At 45.9% G+C, this 21,959-nt stretch overlaps 1 protein-coding gene across 4 annotated transcripts in view; it reads left to right on the forward strand.

Moving 5' to 3' along the window:
* The first annotated feature begins 13,772 nt into the window (after positions 1–13,772).
* The window catches only part of LOC308189336 (cadherin-6), a 103,278-nt gene continuing 95,091 nt past the window's right edge, over positions 13,773–21,959 (forward strand). For 2 of the 4 annotated variants that reach the window (XM_080579271.1, XM_080579272.1), the window contains exon 1: positions 13,787–13,963. The gene's annotated coding sequence lies outside the window, so the exon portion shown is untranslated. Of the gene's footprint in view, positions 13,964–21,959 lie in introns of all 4 variants that reach the window. The other 2 variants (XM_080579269.1, XM_080579270.1) reach the window with 2 other exon arrangements.

The raw sequence follows: 21,959 nt of genomic DNA on the forward strand, positions 1-21,959 counted from the left end.
ATCACTTCTTTTAGCAGGCTCCTATTCTTAACCTCTCCACTTAAATTTATGTTTGGAAATAATAGAGCTGTATAAAAAAAAAAGATATTTCATTGTTCAACTTACTCTTTACTATAATCCAACTGGCATCCTACAGCCTGATTCCTCAGAGACCCCGGAGCAGGGGAACAGGGGCAGCATTTCTACATGTCCCATGAACAGGCAGCAGCCAGAAGAGAATGGCAGCTGCTGGAGTACTTTGCACTGTGCTCTTTGAGCAGATGCTGCCCCGTCAAAGAGGCATTGCTAGGTCCTCTTTTCACTGTGAGGCAACCCCTCCAGCTGCACCATGAGCAGGAAGGGACCCGGGTAACCTTGTCTCCACTGCACTGCCCTGCAGAAGTATGTGGAGTTGCATCTTCTCAACAAGGTTTGCTGTTTTAATTGCAACTTCGCTCGCTGTTTCTATACCTCTCCTACTAGGGATGGTCTGAACTGGTCCCTACCCCGTGGAGCCAGAAAAGCCTTGACATTCATTAAAAGTTTATTGTAGAATGGAAATGCCCTGGACGTGCCTCACACTTTCTGTGGTGGAGCAGAAGAGATGACAGAGTTGTCCTGGCAGATGACAGAAGAGTTTGTTAGCTGGGGGCCTCTCAGTCTCAATGTTTTGGAAGAGGGTAATTTGCATAACTTCAGATTGTTCATGTCTTGTTACTTGGAATATATGTAGGCCTTCTAGGAGAATAACCAATTCCACTCATGCATACCAATATTAGAAAAAGATGTTGGTACAGTTAGCTTTGTTTCAATTCATAGGTGGAGATGAAAAAAGGTAAGAACAAAGACAGCTTCCCATGGGCATGTTACGGGGGCAGAGCCCTGACCTTCTTTGAAAACACGACTGGTGATAGCTGATGCAAGTTAGTCTTTCAAACTATATTGTGAATAAAAGCAGGAATATGGCAGCTATATTTACAGAGGGGGCCTGGGTTTAAAGTGTTGGGGTTTTTTAGATTTGAAGGCATCTACACAATATCAGTAGGAATTAATGCATACAAAGCAATGAGTTGGATTTGCTCTTTACTAGTAAGCCTGTTCCAGAGAAAGCACATATTTCTGAAAAGAGTTAAGGTAATACAGAAGTACAGAAAGAAAAAAAAAGATTTTTTCTCTGCTACAAAGCAGTTGTGACAACTTTTTTCTGTGTTCAGCAAGCCAATAACCCTAGTGTGTCTTGCAGCCCAAGAACACCTTCTAGTTGACCACAACAATGTGTCAGTAGCATGGGTGGCTAGCAGTGTATCTACAGCCTGCACAGTACAAAGGACAAATCAATGAGGAGGAAAAAAAAGGGGTATTTGTCTATTTCTGAACTTTCTAGTCAACCAAACATCCCACTAGGAAACATCACGTTTCTGTTTTTCAGCTTTTGCCTGCTCCACACCATGTCTTTGATCACACACTTTGGATAACTCAGTGTTTGAAGGTGAAGACTAGAAAGTCAATGAGTTTATTCTGATTAAAAGACAACAAGGATCTGACTTCAGAGCTTTACATGAATAAAATAAATGGAGTCACTGCACAAGACAACTGCCACCATGCTGGGCTTATGATTCAGGCAGCGACTTTCCTCCTATTAAGGAGGAAATAGGATGGCAGAGGCCCTTCTATGCGTACCAGACAGGCACTTTGAGCCTTTTGTTAACATTCAGGAAAGCTTCTGCATGGTACCAGAGGAGAGAACAAATGAGGACAGCATTATTTCTGTTGCAACTACATCAGTTGCTGCTAATAGCAGTGGCAGCGGAAAAGAAGAGTGACCTTACCTCCTCTGCTTACTCAGCAGTTTAAAGGCCTAGAAAGGCTAAGATATAACATGAGAAACCACATCACTATAGCCAGATCCAAAGAAAAGAAAGTACCATATTAGTATATGTCCCATTAGGCAAACTTTTATTAAATACTACTCGTGTGTGCTGTACATGGATTGTGGTGTGCTAATATGTATCAGCTAATATGAGTACATTTATTATTCCAGTTACTGTACCGCCAGAAGATACTAATTTGAGATCTAATAAGAATGGGATAAACAATTCTTTTGTTGAAATGATGATGATCCAAACTGGTGAACGTTGATTAAAATAAGCAGAAATAATTGCTTTTAAGTTTGGAGTTTTGTTTAATTCTCTGGGACAGCGAACACCCAGCTTACAGTCTTTCTAGCCCCAAGCAGAAGACATGAGAGAGAAAATCCTCAGCAGTTGTAATGCAACATGACCTCACTGGGGCTTTCCTACAGGGATGATAACACCAGTTTTTGATCATGACATGGCACCCTGCAAATATGCTAGTTAGCTAGGATCTGCTAAAATTTTTACATGTATGAGTGTGGCTTTTTTGTTATGGTGCTCCAATATCCCATGGAGTTGTTATTGCAATACTAGTGTGAGAATTGTAAAATATTTACTGGATCCCTGTAACACAAAACCTAAGCACAAAGAGAAAAAAGAAAAAAAAAAAAAAAAGAAAAAAAACAGTACACCTTGAATTCTGGGATTCTTTTTAAGGGAAGAATGAACAGTTTAGCACCCAAATGCTGCTGAAAAGCAAAAGAAGTTTGGCATCCAAACCTGACTAGGCTAAATCTAAATGCTTATGTGTAGTTACAGGCTCTTTTAATTGCAGAGAAGCAGAAAGAGTCATAGATGAGCCTGAATCACAAATTAAATACCACAAGGATAATTTGCTCCACCTAGAGCTTTTGTTTTACTGTAAACATCTCCCAGCCTGCTCTGCCTATTTTAAGACAAAGACTACGCGGTGCGAAGTGCCAGTGTGACAGAGTGCTGTTCCTAAGATACTCATACCTCTGGGAGCAATGCTGCAAATATACACCATGTACATCAACTATGACAGGGAGGAGCTGCCACAGAGCTCGAAACATGGTGGGGTCAGCACGGTGACCTGCACTGCTTGCAGGACACGGGGGAAAAGCCGGCAGCATTTGCTCCACATCATGTAAGCTTGTCCGCAGGAGCTCTCAGTACCGCTACAGTAACAGATAAACTGTCAGACAAGTCAGGGAAATGAATTTAGGCCAGCTCTAGTGACGTTTTTCTTTAGAAATTTGCCTACGGAGTGAAAGCAGCGACTGGCTGCTTTCTAACAGGCAGCTGATGCAACAAGTAGAGTTCAACTGAAAGGGGCTTCTTTGGGAGGGAGACCTGATGTGCTGTCACCCTAAAAGCCGTGCTGGGAGAGCAACTTTCCCATAAAAGGGAACACCGCAGCTCGGAGATTTTGCAGGGAGATTTTGTGACGTGCCTGGCACAGCTCCTGCAACGGTCTGTTCCCAGTGGCAAAGCAGCCCTGGTGGCTACCAGCACAGTCAAAATTCGGCTGGGTGGCTCGGAAGTAGCAGAACGGCCCCGCGCTCTAGCTCATAGTTCAGTTCACGACACAGCCTGCACTTTGGAGAGATTATTTTGCACTTTAGAAGCAACTACCGAATACAGCAGCAGCATTCGCCTCCTTAATTGATGTGGAGCCTTTGTACATGTCATTTGTCATGGCAAGGTTTCGGATCCCTGAATAGAGCTCACCTCTTTTCACTGTAATATTCCTGATCTTCTTTTTTTCTATTGATTATGCCTCTATTCCTTGCAGATTTCAAAGAGTAGAAATGCATGGCCAGTTTTCCCCCTGTGAAGCACCTGAGAAAAGAAATGGAAGAATCTTGTAAATCCCAAATCAAGGCAACATAAGCTAGTAAGTGCAAAGGGAGAAAGAAAAAGAAAAAAAAAAAAAAAAAAAAGCTGTAATGTTCTGGAGATAAAATGCAAAGGTAAGAAAAGGCTTCTGTGTGTGTTCTGTCCTCCTAACGCACATAAGAGAGTCGCTGCAGCCTTTAATTGCTGGTGGGGGTGGAGAAAATAGAAGGGTTGAAGAAGAGCACCAGGGAAAAAATAATGGAAACTTGACCAGTGACAGGAGCTGATTACTGTTGGCAGACCATAGAGGTTTCAGACTCACGCTGTGACTTAGGAAATAAGTCCTGGCCGGGATGCATTTTTCTGGAATATCCCTAAGGAATATCTATCAGTGATTCATCTAAGCAGCCACTGGATATCATTACTGCTCTACCAAAAATGAAGATAAAATAACAATCTGGAAGAAATAAAAGAAACAAGTGCCCCAGATTTTCTCTCAAACTGTAGCAAAGAGATCATAAGGGTGGGTAAGGAAAGGAGGGGGGAAGGAAGAGAGGGCTGAACTTTTCATCTGTACGTCCTCAATTTGCCTTTAAGCTGTGCACATTGAGTTTACTCTTGTCAGAAGCTACCACCACTGTACTTTGTAGCTCTTAAAGAAAGAGATAATTGCCTTTTTCTCCAGTCACATGCTCACTAATATAGAACTTTATTTTTTTTCCCCAGCCCTACACAGTAGGACCTCCATCACTCAAAATAACATAAGCTTTGCTAGAGATGTTAATGCACTATCCAAAGCAAACAGAATGCAGAGGCTCTGACAGGTTCACATTTTGAAGTCCCTTTTGAACTCAGAATTTCTCTTTTTTGTCTGATGAACAGTAGCCAATTATAAATTATAGCTCTTTCCTAATGCCCCACCCCAACAGTTCCTATGGGTGAAATTCCTACTGGGGTGTGTGCTGCATTAGGCTGTTTTTATATCTCTGAATAGTTGGGTATTTTCCCTATCATGATGTTTAGCTGATACATAGCTAGTCATATGGGAGAAAACAGATAAGAGAATTAATTCTAGAAAGAAAGAGCTTTATGAGTCTATGAGCTTTTTTTTTCCTTGTTTTTCCTTTTCTTTTTTTTTTCTTTCTTTTTTTTTTTTTTTACTTTTGAGTCAAAGACATGCCTAGAAACCTATTTTAAACTGTAGCATCAGATACTCAGCTGGACTTCTAACAATGGTTCACTAATTTACATCAGATGCCCCATAGGGTCTATTTGACTTGCAAGTTTAAATAGAAGATTGTTACTGAAATCAGTGTTCTTATATATAAACATATAGCCGATCCAAGGAGAATGTAAATATCTACCACAAACCAAACCCAGCCTAGATTCTCTGAACCTTGTAGGAATTAATTGCAAGAATTACACTTTGGAGCTTTTAAAGTAAGAGATAATTGCCTCTTTTTCTGTCACGGGCTTACTAATACAGAACTTTAGTTTTTCCAAATCCTCCACAGTGGGACCTCCATAAGTCAAAGTAATGTAAACTGTGTGAGAGATGCTAATGTTAAGCACTAGAAAAATATTCAAATTGGCTATACAGTATTTCAAGTGTGAAAAAAAAGCCTGTGGGTTCAGGAAATATTTCCTCACCCAGTTCAAGGAGAACATGTAAACAGGATTTTTTTTAACCCTCCATAGTCCACAGGGGGCTTGCAGCAGTGCTAATCCCCATAGCGTCTCAACCCCTGATTCAAAGATGCAAACCAGACATCCCAGCCTTGGGGGAACTCAAGTGCCCAAAGTTCAGCCTGTTGCTAATTAACTTGCAGAGCTACAACCCCGGTCAATAAACCAACATTTCAGTCACAGATAAACTTATCATCCATTGAGTGTGGACAGCTCATGCTTGCCAGGAATCCAAGAGCAGCTGCTGCCTTCCTCTGCTTTATCATGGGTGCTTGCTAGTCCACTCATTTCCACTCAACTGCAAGATGGTCTGTTCTTACAAAAGCCCACTTGCATCGCTCTGATTCCTGCTGAATGTTTCCCACCCTGCTAGAAGGCCCACTGAACAAAAAATTAGAAAGAGGATCAGCTAGAAGATGTTTAGCTCTCTTTCAGTACAGTACCTATTAACGGGAACTAGGTATATCCCACAGCGTTGCACTTCCTAAAATAGCTACAGGCAGAGGAGACAGTGAAATGCAGAAAACAGAGTGTTAATTCCCCCATGAATTACTATCACAGTTTGCTGCTAATTGAGAAAGTAAATAAAAAAGGTCCTGACAATATGCTCTTTTCTAGTGGGGGCTATTCTCATTAAATGCAAAATAAAAGGTTGCCGCTTCTCCTTCTGACTGCAAATCCTTTACAGCGGAGCAAATGTTTCTCCTCATTTAAGGAAAAAAGACCTAAAATTACATTAATACGAGGCTGAGAAGCCAGCTGCATTATGCAGTTTCAGTATTTTCGTTGCACTTCATGGCAACCTGCAGCGAGATGCCACATCCATAGGGATCATACTCTAAATGTCGCCCGTAGGTATAGTTGCGCAATTCCGTATGAAAGGAGACATAAAATATTCTGCCAAGGGTTTGGCTCCTGGTTCCTACAGGTTACCTGAAAGGAGCAGGGCTTGTGCGAAGAGAGAACACAGGATGACTGGGCAACCACATATACAACCCGAAGGATTAGGAGGAGGGGGTACAGGCAACCAGCATGGGAGCAGAAGAGATGGAAATTTTCAAAAGGCTGCAGCCTCCTAAGGAGAGTATGTGTATTTACAAACACTGCACAGGTATTCCTAGCCTTTTGGCTGCAATCACACCTTCATCTAAAATGTGGGCATCTGCTTGAATTCACAATGTTCCCGCCTTCTTAAAATGCAGGCTTGGATTAGCGTCACCCTCTTATGGGAGCAAGACTTTTACACCCACAAGAGGTAGGGACTAGGTATCTATTAAAATATACTGGTCACTGGACTCCAAAAACTGGGATCACTAGGAGGTCTCTGATGACTGGCCCACCTGGCGGCTTGAATCCAGGCACAAGAAGCTGAAGTGTCCATTCTTCAGACGAAGGCTCTTGGGAGGAAGCAGATGAGAGGAATTCCAAAAAAGAAGGAAGCAGAAGAAAGACCTGTTGTGGAGAATAATAAAACAGCCCACATAAATTTCATTGCTGAGATTCTTGCTAGCCCTTTGCCTTCAGCCAAACATCAGGAACACCGAGTTATAGCACTTATATAAAGTGTCATGCACAGGGCCCACGTGGTGTACTGGGTGTTTGTTTTCGCTGGGATGACAATATCACTCGGCAAGCAGGAAGGGTGGCAGCAGATTTGCTGATTAGCTCACATAAATTCTCATACAAACCTCTAGCTCATTTTGCAAATTCTGTACATAGCTAGCTATTCTAGAGAAGTATCTCGGGGACTTTTCATCATTTTCATTACTATGCTGCTGTATAATTTCTCCTGAAAAGGAAATGTACCTCTTAATGTGCAATCTGACATTACTTATTTTTTTCCAATGACATTGTCATTTAAGAAGTTCCACAACCTCCACATACACATGAATGTATGTATGTAAATATGTATAAACGCATATATATGCATGCATGTATGCCCATGTATGTATATATATGCAGTTGTTCACTATTTCCTCATATTTTACACTGCAACAGATGACTCAAATATTTAAGCTAAAAATGACTTTAGCCAAAGTTAGGTTTCCAATGACACCAGTTTCTGTGACTGATCATACAGCACATCCCACAGTTGGTTTTGGTGACAGAAATCTGGTGAATTTTGACAGAGGCAGGAGCAACGTGACCCTGGGTTGAAGAGGGAAAAGTGACGTAAGCTACTTTGTTAATAAAAATATAATGTGGATTTAAAACCTTAGTGTAAGGTGTATGGTAGAGAATTCAGCTCTAGTGTAATCCCACAGATGACTGCAGTCAACCAAGGTTATAGGAATCAAAAAGTAGAGGAGTTGAGGGAAAGAAAAGCACCACTTTTTAGAAAACTACTCCAAACTGACCTAGTATTGCTTGTGTGGATGAACTAACCTCACACACAAGCAGGTATACGAATGAATAGCGTTATCTGGAGAGATGAAGATTTGGAATAAGTCATAATCCTGAGAAGGAGGAATTGATCAGCTGAGGAGGGAATGACCTGTGGTTCTCAGCAGGACTTATCTGAGAAGTGAGAAAGATACGCCTGGACTGAAACCTTTGGTAGGAGACAGATGTGGCAGGCACTGTGAATAGGAGGAGAAGACACTGGTGTGAGCTGGAGTGGAGCAGGAATCAGGTTTGGATTTCATCCCCAGATCTAAAGCAACCCGCTGCATGAAGCTTAACTCACTTCATCTCTTCATTTTCCTTTTCAGCATTTGAGCCTTTTGGCTCAATTTAGGTGACTAACCCTTTGGGCCTGGAAGTCTGTGAGTGGATGTGTGCACATGTGTACTACTGAAAAATACACATGGATTCTGATGTATTAATTATTTGCCTCACCTTTTTAGTGCTTTTTGTCCCATTGTGCTAGGTGCTGTGCAAAGACAGTCAATTCTCCAGAGGTTATTAAAATATAAAGTATGTTCATGTCAGACTCACAAGCAAGTTATTACTGCACAGTGAGTAGCCTACATCAGCTGAAGCACAGACACTGTTCATATAGGCACACTTAGCCAGGAACAAATGGAAGATAATTCTTTTTAGCCAAGTCCACGGTGAACAGGAATGACAAAGTTGAATTACATGGTGTTCTCTACCATCCGAGAGTACAGACAGACAGCTACTGTGGCTCTGGCAGGGAGGAGAAACTGGTTAAGCCAGGGTAACTTACACAGGAAGTTTGATCCCTAAAAGAAGAGAGAATTGATGAATATAAACAGACTGGGGACTGCCAAGAATGCAAGCTTCACACAAATAAATAATAGCATTCACAGCCCAAGTGGTGCACTTTCATAGCAAATGCAGCCCTGCAGACGAGTGCTGTGAGTTCCACAACAAATTAAAGGGAGTTTTCCGAGAAAATGAAGCATTTCTTGAAAAACGCTTCTGCACATTTTTTAAAATATTCCCAAAGCACCCAAAGCTTTAACAGAGCTGGCCAAACAGCACTGGCTTCTAATATAACTGCGGTATCCTTGCATGTGGAAAGGAGTAATGTCTACAGACTCTGCCTAGTGCCCATGACTAACACCTCCTACAACAGCAGCATCAGAGGAACACTGATAACATGTCTTATCAGTTACAGGGAAGCCATCAAGATTCAGAGTGCACCCAAATGACCTACAGTGAAACGTGGTCATGAACTGATCTCACTGTGTAGCGTTTGTTCAGCTGAAGGGACACAATCTGATTTTCCATTTGCTACTAGCCCATGCATGCAGATGTGCGTTGGCTCCTCACTTATCCCAATCATGCAAGCTTTTGGTTTTAAAGACCATACTGGTTGTGATGTATTTATTGCCATGGTGTTTCAAATGGAAGATGTTTCTGCCCTTTCGGGCCTCTTCTATGGCAAGCAGAAGTGCTAGCTGCTCGTGGGAGTGCTGATTAGAGCCATTATAACCTGTTGAGGCAATGAAACTCCCAATGCGTTAGCTGCTATTTACATGTCCTATTTGTCTATGCTCACATTTTTATGCTTCTGCCAGGAACGATCAGTCAGACATATTGGTAGTGCCGAGGTGAAGGACTCCTTACCGTCATGCTTAAAAGCAGAGTTTCCTTGTGGTTTGCAACGAGTCTGGGCTGAACCCTGAAGTTGAACGGTTCAGTCTGGCTGAACATAACTAAATTGGATGTATGTGGGATGTATCTGCCATTCTTTAGCTTGTTGTTTTCACAATACAATTCTGTAATTACTGACTCCATAAGCAACATAACAACAGCTGTTCTTGTGATATTTCAATACCACTGGAATTAGGAGAGGCAAAAAATTCAGAGGTGTGTGACAGCTTTGAAAATATCTGTTTCAGTATGAGTTTCACTGAAACAGGGCTTGTTTTTATCATCCACGGGCAAGACACCAGAGGAAAAACTGGGGGAAGGTCATGATAGTCAGGATTATTCAATTTGGAAGTAATAGCCATTTCTTAAAGAAAAATGGTGCTGTTTTGAACAGTTCAGAGGTGCACAGAGCAGCAGAGAAATAGCATGTTAGAAAACTGAATTTCCAGAACACTTTTTAAAATAAACTGTCATCTTCAACTAAAACTTCAACCAGAAGTTCCATGCTGTTAAAAGGAGAAAACAAAGGAGAAACCAAAATTGTTATCATTTTCTAATTACCTTCATCTCCTGACTTTCACTACTGAAATTGCGAAAGACAGACGCTCAAGAAACCAAAAAACTCGAGAACTCAAAGGATTTGGAGTTACAGGTTCCCTACTTGGGAGGCAGCTGAGAGGTTCAGAGAGCAAGCTACAAGGAACCAGGTAGATTTCATAATGTGTCAATGAAAAGAGCATAGGATGATGAAAATTTTGTTTCTTTGTTCTTTTGTACCTTGCAATGGGAAGCTCTTTCGCTGTAAAATATCTATGGCATAGGTAGAAATGGAGTACTTCCTCACATGGTTTATGAAGCCACAAATCTAGCTATCACCTACTTTTCTTCACCGCTTCTTGAAGGAGGTAAAAAATCCAACAAACTCAAATTAGAATGAGGCATTTAGATTTGCTGGAATAACCTCTTCTGTTTTGGGAGCCTGATTGGAAGAAGGATGTCCTCAAGAACAAAACTATTCAGAGAAGAAAAACATGCAACAGGGGGTTGTGTGCAGTCACTGGGATCCATCTAGCAAACCATTACCTCTCCAGTGGTCCACCAGACCATAGGTATGGGCAAAGAGGACAGGAAAGTGGTTGAAACTAGCCGGTTTCCTTTGTATTGCAAAGGATTGGGATTAGAAACACACACAGGGTCATGTTCAGTGCTGTGAGAAGCTTGTATGGCTTGAGGGATCTTGGCCTCTTACAATTGTCTGGCTGATCCTTGATCCCTGCACGTAGATCTACAGGACTGGGTTTAGAGACTTAGAAAACATGTAGCATTCAAGCTTGGGGAGGCAAAAAACGAAAACAGTTTGGATTCTAGTAGCAAGAATAAATGAAAAAAAAATACATGGTTTAAGCTATCCAGGAGCTCACTATTTTATTGATCCTTAATATAATCTGACACTGCAATTAAAAGGCTATAAATATAAAGCAAACAAACATAAAAGACACATTTATACCCTATATTGTTCACCTGTGGAACTCATTATCACAGAAGGTCAGAAGTGTTAAACTGTGGATTTTTAAAGATTTGCATGGTGACCATGCATTGCATCTGTAATGATGTGACACCAGGTTAATAATTTATTCTATCTTAAAATTTTTGGCATCAGCCTATTGCTTACCAGGTTAAACAAAATTTTCTTTCCTGCTCTTGCAGTGAAGCAAAATTGTAATTTTTTTTTTTTTGGGGGGGGGGTGTCTTCATCTGGAAAATAAAAATAAAAATGAAAAGAGTGAGGAGAAGTTCTGTTACATTGAGGTTTCCCCTTTACAAAGTCAGAAGATCCCTTCACATTTTTGAAAAATAAATAGGGCTGTGAAAACTCTGAAGTGTCTTGTTCATGTGAGAATTTACAAAGTGAGACCTTCAGATTGTTTCACAGATACTGCAGCTTGTAGTGAACTGTAGGTAGCTTTTCAGTGGCTTCAGAAAATTTCTTTCTAGTCCTTAAACCCCACATAAAATCTTCCATTGTTTAGAAATGGGATCTCTCCTGAATAGCTTAGAGGAAAATATCACATATTTCTAGCTCATGCTGTATTTTGGTTTTTGCACTGATGAGATTCATGGACATTTTGGTCACAGTTTGGGTATTCCACAGAGACCATAGAGGCAGATGTTGCCACTTCGGATCTTCGTTCTGGCCAGTTCAGTGCTATGTCTATCCATGGGCAGGAACAGTTGGTTCAGAAAACAGCCCCAGGCAAGGTGGGTGTGTGATGATATGTTTTACATGGAGTACTCATCCTGATTTCCAAATATCAGATGGGTTCAACAGCTGAAAAAAATTAGTTTAATCTACTTTCCTTTTTTTTTTTTTTTTTTTTTTTTAAGTATTAAGTGTAACAACTCTGACCACTGCAAGCTGGACACATAGCCAGCCAGTCCTTCTTTGAACCTTCTTAAATTCTCCACCTCATGTCAGGGCAGTAGGTTTCAACCAACGTTGATTTTGATTAATTTTCACATGCCTAGCTGAACATTTCACTCAGCTGATGTGTCAGGTACAGGAAACTTCATGGCCTAATGGCCTGATCCAGTCTGGGAATTCTAATATCATTATAGCTGTCAACAGAAGAGGGTTGTAGAGGAAGGGCATCACTTTGACAATGTCCCTCAAAAATGAAAACAAGTCTTCTTCACACAGCTACAGACTTAAAATTGTCAGCCACAAATTGATGTAATTAATGAGAAGACAAAAACCCCAAGCAGACACTTTGGAGAACACAACAGTTCCTGTGCTAACCTTTCCTTCTTGACGAAAATACAGAAGTCCATCTAGGACATAAATAGCCCTGTCCTGTCTGAGGAAATAATGCCAAGAAAAAAAAAAAAAAAAAAGAAAAAAAAAAAGCCTAGAGCAGCCTTATTAAAGCTAACTAGAATGAGACACATCCAGAAATGAATAATGCCCAAGGAGACCTCAGGGTCAGAGTGGGCAGTGAATCAGACATTGACAATGCAATATGGCAGGGAAAAAGGAAGCCTGCAAATGTGGTCTGTCATAAGGGAGAGAGAGATGGTGTCCAGGAGGGACCCTCGGGAATACTCTGCAAATACTCCTGACCCGTCAATGCCAAAAAGACGGCTAATGAGGGGACCAGGGGAAGTTCAAAGAAGAGCGAGCAGAAAGATCCGCGCACTGCAACAAGCCAGCCGCGTGGAAAGGCGATGCGGCCGGGAAGAGCCGTGCCACCTAGGTGGCTTTGTGGGGCCATCTGCATTAGGGGGGCTCGCAAACACACGGCAGGCAGAATCCGGCCCCTTTCCAGTGCCTTGGCGATGGGAGGTATCACGCGGAGCCCTTACGAGTCCGATTTTGTGCTGAGGAAGGGCTCTGCCAGCACAGCCACTGCAGGGAACAGCTTGGGGGCAGCCTCAAGGAGCACAGGCCCTATGTGGGGGATGAGAGCCGTGCTGCGGAGCTGCTGCAGCACCGCAGGAGGGACAGCACGGGCAGCAGGGGAGAGTTACCTGGACTTGCGGTGCTCGCCGCGCTTAAATCACGCTAAAAGCCTTGAAACGGTCCAGGAGCGGGAGGACACAAAGGTGGCTTAGAGCCAGCGCAGAGCCATCCTTAAGACGTTCAGCCTGCACAGATTGCGGGAGGTGGGATGAAGAAGAAGGGAAGGGAAAAAAAAAAAATACCCGAAGGCTTACGGCGGGCTAGCAAGGGAGGCAAGGAGACGATAAAGGTCAAACCTAAGGCCGGGGAGAGGCGCTGGGAGGCGAGGAGCGCAAAGCCGCACTTGGGGCGACATTTGCCGTGCGTCTTGCAGGGACTGAGCGCAGCTTCAGCCGCCCGGGGCTCCTTTTTTTTTGGGTGCAAACGGTGCCGGCAGGCAGCCGCCACCCCGCCCTGCGACCCCTCGTGTCCAGCCCCCGGCGGCCGGGGTCCCCCCGCGCCCCCTGCCCGCCGCACTTGTCCCCGGGGTTTGGGGGGGGACACAGAGCCGGCCGGCGGCTGCCTCCCGCACGGAGCTGCCCGGGGGGAGCTGGAGAAAAGGGGGGTCGGCGGGGCAGGACCCCCCCTGCGCCCTCCCCCCGCCTCCACTCGCAGAGCCCGTCCCGCTCCGAGCATCCCGGCCCCGGGGCGGCGGCTCCGGCATCCGCAGCGCTGGGGCTGCGGGTGTGTGTGTGTCCGTGTGTCTGTGTGTGCGTATGCGGGTGTGCGCCTGCCGGGGAGGCAGGCAGGGAGGGAGGGAGGAGTTTGTCTTTTTTTTTTTTTTTTTCTTTCCCTCCCATCCCTCCCCCCCTCCCTCCTTTCTCTCTCCCTCTTTTTTTTTTTTTTTTTTTTTTTTTATTAATCAGGAGCACTGAATGGAAACCAATCAGATGGAGAGCCCCCTCGGCTCGGGCTGCCTGCATGCTGGAGTTAAAAAGTGCTGCCGGCCGAGCGGCAGCCCCAGAGAGAGGCGGGCGGGCTGAGCGCCGCCGAGCAGGGGCCGGGGAGCCGCCGCCGCTGCGTGCCGGTAAGGAGCGGGGGCTCCGCGCAACTTTCCGCCCTCTCCTGCCAGCCGCCTTCCCCCTTCTCCTGCCCTTTCCCTGCGCTTATCGGGAACGCTAATCCAAGGATTTGGGGGCGGGGGGGGGCGGGGGGGGGGGAGCATTTATTCTGCAAAGTTGGCTGTAGGGTGGCGGGGGGCTCCTACCCCCCCCCCGCCCCCCAACCCTCCATCCCATCCCCAACCCTCCATCCCAACCCCAACCCTCCATCCCAGCCCCAACCCTCCCCTCCATCCCAGCCCCAACCCTCCCCTCCATCCCAACCCCGACCCTCCATCCCAGCCCCAACCCTCCATCCCAGCCCCAACCCTCCCCTCCATCCCAGCCCCGACCCTCCATCCCAGCCCCAACCCTCCCCTCCATCCCAGCCCCGACCCTCCATCCCAGCCCCAACCCTCCCCTCCATCCCAACCCCGACCCTCCATCCCAACCCCGACCCTCCATCCCAGCCCCAACCCTCCATCCCAGCCCCGGGGCTCCCCCACGCTGTTCCCGGTGGGCTGGGGGCGGGCGGGGGGCACAGCGGCGCTGTCACCGCAAGCCGGGCGAAGGGATGCGGCGTGTCCCCGCTGGGCAGCGAGGGGCTGGGGGTGCGGGAAGGTGGGGAGGGCAGGAGGAGGGTGGCGTGCCTTTGGAACAATGGTGGGAACAGTAATAAGAATAAGAGCACGAATAACGCCGGGAGACGAGACGCAGTAGAAGAACTTAGAAAATTAAAAGAGAAGAAAAAAAAAAAAAACTGTCCTGGCTTTTTGGCACTGCTGAGTCGCAGGGAAATGGATACAGGGCAAAACCCTCCGGATGAGAAGCGAAAGGCGAGGCAAAGTGCGGAGCTGAAAGGGGAGCCCAGCTGAAGCGAGGCGCTCCCTCGGTGCGAGGCAGGGGCCGAGGGGGCAGATCTGGGGACGCTGCCGGCACTGACAAACGTGAAAGCCTTCATCTGAGGAAGGCACGGGCTGGGGAGCGATGGAGCTGGGGGAAGAGAGCGGGTAGGCGTAGCAGCATTTTACAGGAGAGAAGTTGGATAATTACAGAAAGAAAGTGCTGAATCTGGTTGTTGTCAGTGTTTCTAAGGAGCTGGTAACACACTTCGTATGTCAGATAGATTGAACTGTTTCTGTATTCATGTGCATGTAACACCCACATGCACGCACGCCGGCACACGGTGCGGATACTCTCTACGTGTATTCTTGTGCAGAAGGTTGAGCCAAGAGATAAGCAATAGCGGTAGAGGTCAGTGGCTGTGGGAAGAAGTCCTGTCACTGCTGCAATAAAATCCATATTTTATGGAGAGTTAAATGCAGTACTTTGTAAGTGCAAGTGGATGGTCACCTAAGTAACTCCTGATGACATTCAAGGATCAAGAAGCTTAATGACCAGAATTACTCCCAGCGTGATGGCACAGCTGCTACTTTTATACAAATCCAGAGGCTGGGGCATCTTTTTCCTTCTACTTCTACACGATGTGAGGTTTCAAAGTTCGGTTAGCACTGCATGGGGAGGCTCTGTAGCAAAAATTACTTACCGAGCGTAAGGTCAGTCCTTTCTCTGATTGACCCTTCTTCTGGCACAGCTGGAGCAGAGGGGAAAGCTGTGCCCATTTCCCCAGGAATCGGCGAGGGCAGCACACACGTCCACATGTGCACTTCATGGGCTGTGTGTGCGAACACATGCGCAAGGAGAACGGCACGATCAAGAGCAAGGTTATTTTCATTCCCTTTTGTCATAGGGCTGTATGTAATAGCACCCTGGAAATAACATAGTTCGGGGGGAATAAAATTGCTCAAACGTGAAGACCTCTTCGGTTTTAAGCAAAATAGGCATAATTCTCCCAGTCAAGATAAAGGCTTATCTCATGTATTTGCTGGGCTGCAATCTCTATTACGCAGCCAGTTCTGTGCACAAGTGCTTGCATATTACTTAAAGCATTCCATAAAATTGATTAACATCTGTTCCTGAGCAATATAATGCCATGAGTAATGGTGCATCCCTATTCATTTCTTTTTTCTTTTTTTTTTCTAATTCCTGTTTAAAGGTAATAAGTTTGCACGTCACAGGAGAGCCGGGTCGGGCTTGGAGGCTTGTGATCAAGATCAAGTAGATTCCTTTATCATGGATATATACAGTTTTAGAGGCCTGGCAGCAATGGCACAATTGGATAGCTCCTTTAAACAGCCCAAACATGCTAATAAAGACTGCAGGGCTGAATCCCTTTTTCCTCTCCTCTCTTCTCAGATGTTGTCTGACACGGCACCGGTAAATATATAATCTCATATGCTTCTGGCTTTCAGCTGCACCATAATCTTTCTGGACATATTTCTAGTGGCTTGCAGTTGACTTTTGAGGTGGAGGAGGCAGGGGGGGCAGGCAGCCAGTCCTTGCAGAGCAACATAATCAGAGGCAGAAATACATTTTTTATTTTATTTTATTTTTTTCAGGGAAAGTGGCATTGATTCAGTCCTGTTGTAGTTCTCTGCAATTATCCTCTGCAGCCACTTAAGGACCTGGCAAACTGGGGTCCCCATGGGGACTTATTAGTCCCTCTAGGTATTTTAGCTTTCACACCAGTTCACAGCTCTTACATATTGCCATGCCAGCACTCCAAAGAGCACATTTATAGACATGGTTGTCATTTTCCAACCAAGTTGTTCAGCTAGAAATATGCATCTTAACTTCTGACTCCTCTCTCCCTCCCGCCCTTGCACAGCTTTCCCCTGCAAGCAGTAACCTGCCGCTCAAGGCAGCCTTCCCTTTCATAAAGTTTGCGTTTTGCCATCTGCTGTTTCAAAAATATTTAGCTGAGAGACTTCCTTGAAAGCAAAACACATGCATTAAAAAATGCTTCCTCCCCCCGGCTCCTTTCTGCTGAAGATCTTGAACCCAATGTAAACTTGGTGGAAGTTGTGCTCGTGCCTGTGCAGCTCCCCAGCCGAGATCCGACCTGAGCTCCTCCGCTCGGCGACCCGAAGGCACGCCGGGTCCCTCGGGCAGGATCGTCCCCCCTCGGGTCTGCTCCATGATTTTTGCTTTGGCTGAAGATTTCAGCACGCCGACCTGCTTGGTGTTATAGACTCCTGCAATGCAAAAATTGGGGTTGGGAAGGAATCGCCGTTGGGTGCCCAGCGGGTGCCTGTGCCTTTTGCAGTGGTCAAGCAGATCCAGAGGGCATCGACATTTCTCTGCTGTTAAATGGTGGCATCCATCTCTTGCTTAACTTTTTAGCATGCTGTCTGCCCTTCGTTGACTACTTTTAAACTCTGCTCAGTTGCTAGTGCAATCTCATAGCAGTATGGCTCAAGATGGGCAGGAAATTGCTTATGGATCTCCTTGGAAATGGTGGCTAATTACTGAAACGAAAGGTAGCTGAAATCTATAAGAACGAGTGGGTAAAATCCGTTGGAAACAGCAGGCCCCACTGCGATGGTGCCTCATCCTGCATAATGGTTGCAATTCCTCTGGTGGCTCCGTTGCAATTATACCAGAATAAAACAGAATTGGTTTTCAGTATCTTTTGATTATCGTGCGTGTGCAGGAAATGCCACGGAGAGGCCCCGTGTTGGGAGCTGGGTGTCAGGGAGACTTCTTAATTAACCCCTTCAAGCCACCGCTAGCTGCACCAACTGTGCTGCTTTCTTCAAAGGCTTGGAGTCATTGGGGGTTGCTTCTTTTTGCTTTGTTTCTAAATAATTACTTTGGTTCCCAGCTCTCAGAAACAAGGCAGATAACCGTAGCTGCGGTTATCCTCACCCCCACCGGGGGCCAAATTCGGCTCCTTTCCAACAGAAACCTTGGAGGCGAGCCCCCCATCAGCAGACGGCTCCGCGTGCTGCCGAACCCAATCTCTTCCGTGGACTCTATGCGGGGTTCGAGTTGCAGCCTAAGTGCCCGAATGTGCTCTGGTGGAGATAAAATCTGGCAGCAGCTGGCTCGCTGGTGCTGCTTGCTTAGTCATGGCAGCCCTTTCCAAGGGGGCTGGAGAAATGAGGGGAGATGTCTTGACATCTCGGCTCCTTTCGTTCAGGATGGGGAGAGAAGAGATGCAGAGGGGACATTTAGCGTGATTAAACTCTGCTGCTTTCTGTCTCTATTTGCTTAACAAAAGGTACAGGGCAAATTAGTAGTCCCTGTTTGAGTTTTAAAAACACCCTCGAAGAATGCATAATAAATGCAAAACACCAGCAGCCTTATGCTAACCAGGGAAGTGACAGAAAAAGTCATCCTCTCGGGGTCGCGTTGTGAGTGACACTGCAGGAGAGCTAGGTGGAGAAAGTGCTGCATAAAAGCGTTTTTTAAGTCAGTTTTTTTTTGAGTGCTCCTCCTCACATTGGTGTGGGTTCTTCTTGCTGTACATCTCACCCTAAGAGCTTCTCTCACCCTTCCCAAACAACTGCCCCATATCTGCTGGGGGTCCATCCAGCCTCAGGCTCCCCAGCTTCCCTAGGGCACTGCTGTGCGCCCCAATCCTCATTGCCCACCAGTGGCTTCCCCTCCCTAATTCAGGCAGCCTTCTCCAGCCTTGCACCCATGACCGTCCCTGGTACTTACTCCAGGTGTGGCCGGCTGCCAACATTGTCTCTCACTTTATTTATTTACCTGGCTGTGTGCTTGGCATTGAAAGGCCCAAACAAATATTGTGAATATTTGTATTTATACCTTTGTTTGTTAACAGGAGCATTCCCTGAAGAAATCAGCGTAACTGTAGTTCAGGACTCTTTTTAGAGTGAGTGAATTAACGTGGCTGGTCAGTACATCCCATCCCATGGAGCTGCCCTCCCCTCTCAGTATTTCCCTCTTCCAAAGCAAACCAGAACAGTTTCCCCGAAGGTGCAGCCCCCTTACAGCAGCAAGGGGCAATGCTGGTGGGGAAGAGAGACCGTGCCTTTGTGGTGGGGAGCCCGTGGGCCCTGCCAGTGCAGAAAAGGTGCATTTGGCGTGGGGATCTCCATGAGTTACGGTGCTGGACCCCCAAAAAGAATCTGGAATTGACACAGTGGTTGCTTTACTGTGACGGTGCCAGAGCCCTCGAAACTGTGCTGCGACGTCCACCATTGCACTGACACGGCTTCATCTCACCCCAGCCACAAGACGCAGTCCCCATGCCGTCCTCTCCACCAAGCACACACGCAAAGAGCAGACACACTTCCATCTGGTTGCGCTCAGGAACGGTGCCAACCTTGCTATGTTTTAAGTAACCTGCTCAATAATGGCATCATTCTGGCATTGCGGGCAGATATTTTATGGATTAATTAGCCTGCCTTGCCAGGATATACATATATATTTCTATATATTCAGAAAGTGCTCGGTTATAGCCAGAATGTGACTATTGGATTTGATTTGCAACATAAATACCCATTGTATCCCCACGGCTCTACCCTAATGACACATCGCAGCACACAGAAGAGAGCACTTTATGAATGGGATCGGTTCCGTCCTATCTGGGTACCTTAATTCCTCTCAGCTAAACTAATTCCATTATCTTGCTGTAATGTTTACAGCCACCTGCAAGATAATAGGTAGTGTTTCTTTCCCACTTCTGCATCTAATCACGGAACCAGAGCAGGAGCACCTAGGAGAAGGGTCAGCAGGAACTGGAAATTAGCACAGAAATTAAAAACAAGTCGTTTCCCCAGGTACTGCAAGTGCATGCTGGTCTGGGTGTGAGACAGAGCTGCCTTCTCCCTAACTGCTGCCTCTCAGTCGTCAGTGAATAGCTCCTATAAGCACGAAGGCTGCTCAATCAACACCATCATTAGCACCCAGCTCAGCTTTGGTGGGACCAGGCTCAAAGAAATACTTGCCTCTGATGGTAACCCAGCAGTGGGTTCTCGAAGGAGGTGGGAATCCAGGTTTGTTCTGCACGTGGGACAGGCGGCTGGTGGGAGACCACACACCCCATGAGGTCCCAGCAGGGTGCGGACACCAAGCGGCACAGGGACCAACCTCTGTACTGATGCTCTCGCCCAGGGGAAAGCCCTCTCGCTTAGAAGGAAATCCACGTGTCCTCTTCCCCCCCAGTTCCACTACATTAACAAAAATAACAATTAAAAGCATGGTTGCTTTAAGTTTTGCCCTAAGCATTCAGGTGAAAACAGCTTCCTTGCTGAATTGATTCTCTTTGAGTGCCCGGTAGTTTGTAACTTCAGGGTGTCATTAGTCTGGCAATCATTATTTGACAAAAGCATCTTCACGGACAAAAAGAAAGCGAAATAGCTTATAGTATCATGTCACAAAAATAGCACTTTACCATTGTGAGATGCTCTGTGGATGTCTGGTGGTCTTGCTCCACACAAGGGACAAGGCGTCGTCGATCTACATGGGGCCATCACTCAAAAGCTATTTGAGTGTTCCACCGTCTCTAAAAATGCGTGTCTTCACCACGCAGCCCCCAGAGAGGCTGGCCTCTGCAGCCGGCCCTGTTTTACGGAGGGGGGAAGCGGATCACAGCGGAGGTGAGTGGCTTGCCCAAGGTCATGCCAGGAGTCCGCAGCACAGCAGGGATGCTGAACCAGGATCTACAGCGAGTGCAGCTTGCAGTCAACCCTCCCACCTCTCTGCTGCTTACTCAAGTTGTTGGAGCTGATCAAAGAATGTCTGGGGAAAAAAAAACAGATTTGGGTCTCTTTTTTCATCCAGAAGAAAGCCAATTATTTTTCTCAAGGACTCCTTGTAGCCGCTTTGACGCTCTCTTCCCAAAGGACTTTCTGGATGTCTTTTGCTTGTTTGTTCAGTCGTGTTCTGTGCCGAGGGGAAGGGGGAGGCCGGGTAGCTCCAGAGCAGTCTGGGACAAGACTGAATATTTTATCCTCAGGGGACAGTAATCTGAGCTGTCCCTAAGCAAGGTGGAGATGACCTTCCTCTCCGCGTTGGCCTGGTTGGAGCAGCCACAGAGTTTCTTTGCCATTCCCTGCCTTGTCCATTCCCACCTACTTATGCCTGTGAGACAGGAGGGGATAAAGAAGTCTCATAAAAAGCTGCTTCTTCTGCATGCTGCTGCCTGTGGCTTGGGGCAGCCAGAGGTCACGCTCCACTCTCTTCTTCACCTCTGTGCCTGTAGGAATTCATTTCAAAGCACCCCTGCTTTGTAAACATCTAAGGAGCAGTATTCCTAGCACATAGCTATGAAGGTGAGCCAAAGGAAAGTTACCTGAATAAGGACATGGCGCACACCAACACCCCTGCCATGGGTATTGATCCTGGAGTAAATAAATAGAGGGAGAGGCAGGAAGACATGCAAACAAAAAAGATGCCTTGAATTTGCAAGCTATGTGGTGGGGTCTGATCCAAAGAGCACCAGGCTCTGAGCTGCATGCAACCCACTGTGCCCTAATGCTTTTGGAGCTGGCCTTACAAACGGAGCAGCCACTGTAAGGATTCAAGAGAGCCTATTTCCTCATTTTCACACTGCGAAGAGTGCTCTGGGAGATCACAGAGCAGGAATATATGGAGTTAGAATCCCTTTCAGAGAGCAAATTCCTTTTGTGAAATTGGTGCTCAATTTAGCTGTCACTGCTGAAAGGGAAAAAGATGCAGAAGCAACTTTTAAGTCCACCAGCCACATCCCTTTAAGCAATCTGTGCTGTGCCAACCACTTTTATAAAACTCTGTATTTCATCTAAACTCCATTTAAGTCTAAATAATATGAATGTCCTGCTACTGTACTTCCCTTCTCACTGCTGATAATTGCCAAGTTATTTCTGCTATAAACAAAGCAGTGCTCTTCTCTCTCTCTGCCTTATCATACCTGGTCCCAGAGCAGAAAGCTGTTAAAGACATGTTTACTTTTAAACATACCACCACACTGCACCAAAGTCCACAAGACTGTTTGAATTCCTAAGTGCCTTCCTGGATCGAGATGTCAGGATCCTGTAAGGCAGTGTTTACAGCTCCCCGATTAATTCAGTGCTGACCAAACGGTGACCTCTGAAAATTTGTAAACTTGGTGTCCCTAAACAGCAGATGAGG

Source organism: Anser brachyrhynchus, assembly GCF_964034855.1.
Source record: "Anser brachyrhynchus genome assembly, chromosome: 2".
Classification (NCBI taxonomy): Eukaryota; Metazoa; Chordata; class Aves; order Anseriformes; family Anatidae; genus Anser; species Anser brachyrhynchus.